Raw genomic sequence first — 6448 nt, 5'->3', positions numbered from 1 at the left:
TTACATTAGTGGAACCCTAAGTTCATGTCCCGCTTTGTGAGTTGTTCGCTATGGTCTCTCTAGGATTGGGGCTAGGCATAAAGGGGGAAGGTCCAAACTGAGGTGCTTCCACAAGAGCAGAGTGCCGGAAATAGAGGAGGAGGATGAGGAGAGGAAGGTGTGGAAAACCCGGGGAGCGAGCTGCATGAAGAAAGGGGTATTTAACCAGAGACACTCCTGGAGAGGTTCAGTGAGATAAAGATTGAGCGCGCCCACTGAGTTCAGCCAAAGGAGTCTTTGTCAAAGTGGTTTCAGTGGCGAGGTCAGGAGGAAACCAGTTTGCCGTGGGCTGCGCATGCGTGGGAGGTGAGGAAGTGCAGACAGACTGCGAGGGATATTTGTTCAATTCATTCGGCTGTAAAGCGAGGGAAAACCACAACGACAAGGTCAGAGCGATGGGAAAGGAGGATTATGTCAGTATGGGAGGCGTGGGACGTTTCTGCGCAGGGAGGAGAGAAGGAAGAGGAAGAGCGGGCTGACAGAATGAGGAGAGTTCAGTGCCAGAGAGCTTTGAAGGAGATGGGCAAGACTGAGGGATAAGAGGGAAAGCCCGGTGTGCAGACACACAGGGGACAGTCTGTGGTGGAGGGATGTGGGTTTCACGTGGTGCAGACGGGGACGAGGTGGCCTGAAGGATGACTAGGGTACAAGAGTAGACAGTGTAGCTTCGGGACAAAACTGGTGTAATGGCTGAATGCCCACGGCAGGGCAATGTATTGCTCCCACTGACCCTTCACCATAAACTTAGAGGCTGCTGAAGTCCCCTGCTTATCCTGGAAGGAAGTGTTGTGGCCAAGGAACAAAGGGACAGATCAAAACATAAACAAAGACCTGACCAAGTACCACAAAGGCCTTTCTCACCACCCAGCCCCTCAGAGGCGGGCTTTCATCTTTGCTCTTTGCTTTCTGTTTTATTCCCTTGAGTCTTTTTATATAGCCCTGGCCCTCCTCCCTCCTGGCTCAGCTTCCCTGGTGCTGGAATTATAAACATGCACCACTAGCCAGCCTGCCTCCTTGCTCTTTGACCTAGCAAAATACGTTGGGGATGGCAGTAACTCTGTCTACCTTCTGCCAAAGAAAGAAATGAGGGAAAAATATTGTTTAAATGGTTCTAGATGTCTCAGTCAGAAACCATCGGGAGCCCCATGTGGTATGCACATTACTAACCCCAGTACCACTGGACATAGAGCAGGGCCAGGAGTTCAAGGCCAGCTCCAACTAAATAATGAGTTGGAGGTCAATCTGGGTTACATGAGGCCCTGTTTCAAAAAGTCCAAACGAAAGCAAAAGAAAAAAAAATCGAGCTACCTAGGAGCTCTTTGGAACAAAAGTAGACAAAGCAGAAGGTTTTCAGAACACAGTAACTCCAGGGTGACCTTTATGCCTCAATCCTTAGTACAGTTCCTCATGTTGTGCTGACCCCCAATCACAAACTTATTTTTGTTGCTGCTTTGTAATGGTAATTTTGCTACTGTTATGAATCCTAATGTAAATATCTGATATGCATATGGTCTTAGTTGACCCCTGTGAAAGGGTCATTCAACCCTCAAAGGGGTCGTGTCCCACAGGTTGAGAACCACGCCTTAATAAGAAAGACATATGTGCCGCCTCAGAGAGCAGAGTGTTTCTTCTGGAGAAAGTCAGCGTGTGCTGTGGGGAAGGGTGACGTCCTGCATCATTCGTTTTACTTATTTTACGCCATTTATTTCTGTTTCTTGAAACAAGCTCTTGCTCCGTAGTGAGGGCCGGCATCGAATGGAATGTGCTAGGTAGCCGAGGCTGGCGTCAAAGACATGTTTGTATTTGTGATCCCAGGTGTGCCCTGCCACATCTGGCCACCCTCAGACACTTCAGAGAAAACTGGGGGAAGCTCTTGGTTGGGAAGAACAAACCACAATGGGAGCACCTGACCACGCCCACGCTCCTTCACAGGGATGACTCAGATGTCAGGTGGAGAAGAACCACATTGGTGACCCTGGGGCTCAAGAACAGAGAGTCAGGACGTGTTTGCAACATGGGGTGCACGGGCTAATCCAAGGTGGAGAGGTGGGGCGTGAGGCTGAGGGTGATGGAAAGAACATATCTGCGAAGAGATAACGGTGAGGGATTGGGGCGTTAGAGAAAGATGAGGAAAGTGTGTGGATGCAGACCACAGGGCAAGCATGACGGGCCAGAAACCTTGGCAGCCATGCCTGGCTTTACACTCTGTTTGTTTTTAAAATTTTAAGTGAGTTAATTGATTAATTTCAGGCAGGGTCTCAGATAACCCAGACTGGCCTTGAACCCACTATATAGCCATGGATGACCTCAAACTCATGGTCATCCTGCTTCAGACCCCCAAGTGCTGGGATTAGAGTCTGTCACCACGCCTGACTCTGGCCATGTCAAATAGCTCTCGTGTTAATTGCCTTAATCCTCTGATGTAGCTGTCTGAATGTTCACAGTCATTTTTGAACAGAAGGCCTTACCCTTCCATTTCACACTGGGCCCTACAAACAATGCGGTTGACCCTATGAGAAGGCTTGTGAGATTCCAAAAGAGGTTGGGTACCATGGTGCATGCCTGTAGTCTCAGACATTTGGCATGTTAAAGCAGGAGGCTTGAGAGTTTGGGGCCAGCCTGAGCAACATAAAAAGACTATGTCTCAAAATATATGATATAACTAAGTCAGCCAATCCCTTGACATGGACAGAAGAAAAATAAAGAGGAAAAAATGGACGGGTGTGGTGACACATGCCTTTTATTTAATTCCAGCAGAGGCAGAGGGATGTATATCTCCTTGAGGAAGAAATACAACATCCCCACTTATATTTTTATTTACAGGTTAATGTAGTCACTTAATTTATCTATTTATGGAGACTAGGTCTTACTTTATAGCCCTGGGCTGGCCTTGAACTCTCCACCCTCCTGCCCTGCTTTAGTCTACTGAATACTAGGATTACAGGTTGTCTGCTGTCATCCCTCATACCCAGACCTTCCTGTCTCCTCAACTGTTATCAACAGTTACGTGTGCATTTCCTCCTTCTCCTCTAGAGACAGTGAGACCCCCTTCCCCCAACATTTTTTCTCCTTATTTTATGTAATTATCTTCAATTGCAAATGTATTGGAAATGGATTCTCGTACAATGATTTCATTCTATCTATATCAAGGAATTTAGTCAAGTTCAGAATCTTTTTGCTTTGTTTTGCTTGCATGTATGTTTGTGTGCCATGTGTCTGCCTGGTTCCTGTGGAGGCCTAAAGAGGGCATCAGATTTCCTGGAAGTGGAATTACAGATGGTTGAGTGTGTCCATGTGGGTTTGGAAAATTGGACCCAGGTCCTCTGGAAGAGCAGCAAGTGCTCTTAACTGCTGAACCACATCTCCAGCCCCTTTATAGACTTCTTAATGTATTCCTGAATTCAGTTTGCAAGTATTTTGTTGAGAACTTTGCATTTATGTTTATTAAGAAATTGCTCTGTTATTTTCTTTTCTTTTTTTGTCTGTGTCTGGTTTGGTAATGGGTAATGTTTTCTAGATTCAATTTGGTAGTGTTTTTTCACTTTCTATTTCGTGGAACAAGTTAAGAATTTCTATGAGCTCTTCCTTGAGAGTTTGATAGACTTCAGCACTGAATCCACCTGGCTTTTCTTGGAGAGGAGACTTGATTATATCTTTCATCTTGTTGCTTGTAATAGGTCTGTTTAAATTACTTATATCTTCTGGATTTCCTTTTAGTAGGTCATATGTATAGTTACATTTATCTAATTTGCTAGGTTTTCCAATATTTTCAAAGAATATTTTAAGAAATATTCTTCAGTTATGTCCTGGACTTCATTGAAGTCTGTTGTAACCACACACTTCCCATTTCAATTTTGTTGATTCATGCCTTTTCCTTCTTTCTTTTTGTCAGATTACCTAAGAGTTTGTCAATCTTATTAACTTTTTCAAGGGGCCTGCTCTTTGTTTGGTTGATCATGTATTATTATTCTCTTAGTCTCTACCTCACTAATTTCTTCCCCACTTTCTTGATGTTTGTAATTGGTTGCTTGTTTTTCAAAAGTCTTCAAGCGCATCATTAGGTTATTTATTTGCCATCTCTCAGCATTTTAAATGTGAGCACTTCCTGCTATAAACTTTCCTCTTGGGGCTCCCGTGGCTGCACCTCAGAGCTCTCATAGGTTGGGTTCTGACTTTCATTTAATTCTAGACATTTTAAAAGTTGCTCTCCGATTTCTCAAATGACCAATTGTTTGTTTAAAAACTGTATTATTTAACCTTCAAGTGTTTTCTGTAGTGTTGTTGTTGCTAATTTTTATTTTTATTCCATTGTACCCTGATAGGACAAAAAGACTTATTGTGATTCTTTGTTTGTTAAGACTTGATTTGAATCTGTCTTAGTTAGGGTTTTATTGCTATGAAGAGATACCATGACCATGGCCAGCTCTTAGGGAAAACATTTGACTCGAGCTGGCTTTCAGTTCAGAGGTTTAATCCATTGTCATCACAGGGGGAAGATTGCAGCACAAAGGCAATTATGGTGTTGGAGAAGGAGCCATCTGGATCGGCAGGCAGCAGAAAGAGAGAGTGAGACACTAGGCATAGCTTGAGCTTTTCTCTCAGTGACACACTTCTTCCAACAAGCCACACCTACTCTAACAAAGCTACACACCCTAATAGTGCCACTTACTATGAGGGCTGCTATCATTCAAACCACCACAGTGTCCTATGATATCATCAATATTGGAGGATGTTCCATGTGCCACTCAGAAAATTATGCACTCCATATGTGTTGGCACCATACTCTTTATATGTGTGTTTAAGTCCAGTTGATTCATAGTATATTTTAGCTCTGAAGTTTCTTTGCTTATTTTTGTTTTGGAGAACCTATCTAAATATGTGATTGGGGTGTTGAAATCCCTACTTTTGTGTCATGGCCTATATGATCAATTATTGCCTTTTAATGTTTGTTTTATGACATTAGCAACTCTGATATTTGGTGCATAAATGTTTAAAATTGTTACATTATCTTCCCCCCTATAATCTCCTCTAAATTAAAAAAAATGTGTATGAATGTTTTGCCTGTATGTTTGTCTGTGCACCGTGTGCCATTAGTATGTCTATTCCATTTAGTTTTATTTCTGTTCCTTCTCCTACACCATGGACTCCCAGGTTTGACAGTGTGGTGGTTTGAAAGAAAATGGCCCCCATAGGGAGTGGCACTATTAGAAGATGTGGCTTTGTTGGAGTAGGTGTGGCCTTGTTGAAGGAATCGTGTCACTGTGTAGATGGGACTTGAGGTCTTCTATGCTCAACTTACACCCAGTGACAGTTCACTTCTTATTGCCTTTGGATCAAGATGTATAACTTTCAGCTCCTTCTCTTGTACCATCTCTGCCTAAATGCTACCATGTCCCACCATGATGATAATGGACTAAACCTCAGAACTGTAAGTCAGTCACAATTAAATATTTTCCTTTATAAGAGTTGCCATGTCTTTTGATGTCTCCTCACAGCAATAGAAACCCAAACTAAGACAGACCCCTTGAATGTGCCCCAAAATTCTTGGAAATACCATTAATGCTCCTTAATATTTTTCCTTCCATATGTCTGTTTGTAATAGTGCCTCTATTTTGTCCTTCATTCCTGAAATTCATTCTTCTGCACAGCCTTGTCTGTTAACAATTCTATCTGATGTGGTTTGTATTTGATTGAGTATCTCTGTCATTTCAAGTATTTCTGTTTGGTTGTATTTTGATGTTTCAACCTCCTTGTTGTGCAATCCACATTTGTGACTTTTCTCCTCCAATTTACTAACTGTTGAAGTCACTTTGGAAACTATCTTGTTGAAGTCTTAGACAGAGTTCCTTAATTTGTGTGCTTGTGTGTTTGAATCTTCTATGTGACCCTTAATTCTTTTAAAGAGTAAGACTCCAAATTCCATCTTACACATGTCAGCTATCTCTGTGATTTTTTTATTCCTTTACAGGGGAGTTAGTCAGCTGTGGATGGATCATGGGTGGTGTTTGTAACCTATCCATTGTTTTTTTTTTTTTGTAGTGTTTTGCATATCTATTTGAATGTGCTTGTCTTTAGTGTTGACTTCTTCCAAATTCATTGGAGGTTCTGTTTTCTATTACTCTTCCTGGAGGGGTGTTTGTAAGAAGGTCAGCTGGTCAAACTTGGTGTTGATTAGCAAATGGAGTCACTGAGGTCATCCTATCTTGGCTATAGGCCAAGAGTATCAAGGGTAAATTTGCAAGCTGAGCACCAAGAAGACCAACTAGAGTCAAAACCCAAGTCATTCTTCAGATTTTTTTCTGGACATGCTCAAGACAAGAGTTCAAACACCAGACTCACTGAGATCTGTGCACTGGCTCAGGGTGGAGGTTAGGACCTAAAGACAACATCTATATTCTGGCATCACAAG

General features: G+C 42.6%; 1 long non-coding RNA gene across 1 annotated transcript in view; it reads left to right on the top strand.

Annotated features, from left to right (window-relative positions):
* Nucleotides 1-379: 379 nt before the first annotated feature.
* The window catches only part of LOC126515877 (uncharacterized), a 49064-nt gene continuing 42995 nt past the window's right edge, over nucleotides 380-6448 (top strand). Inside the window, exon 1 of the long non-coding RNA XR_007595943.1 lies at nucleotides 380-425. This is a non-coding gene — a long non-coding RNA (uncharacterized lncRNA). The remainder of the gene's footprint in view (nucleotides 426-6448) is intronic.

The sequence above is a fragment of the Alexandromys fortis genome, unplaced genomic scaffold (assembly GCF_014885135.2).
Source record: "Alexandromys fortis isolate MF-2015 unplaced genomic scaffold, M_Fortis_MF-2015_v1.1 scaffold_18, whole genome shotgun sequence".
In the NCBI taxonomy this organism is placed as follows: domain Eukaryota; kingdom Metazoa; phylum Chordata; class Mammalia; order Rodentia; family Cricetidae; genus Alexandromys; species Alexandromys fortis.
The sequence above is the reverse complement of the archived record's forward strand: the minus strand, read 5'-3'. Positions and strand labels throughout refer to the sequence as shown.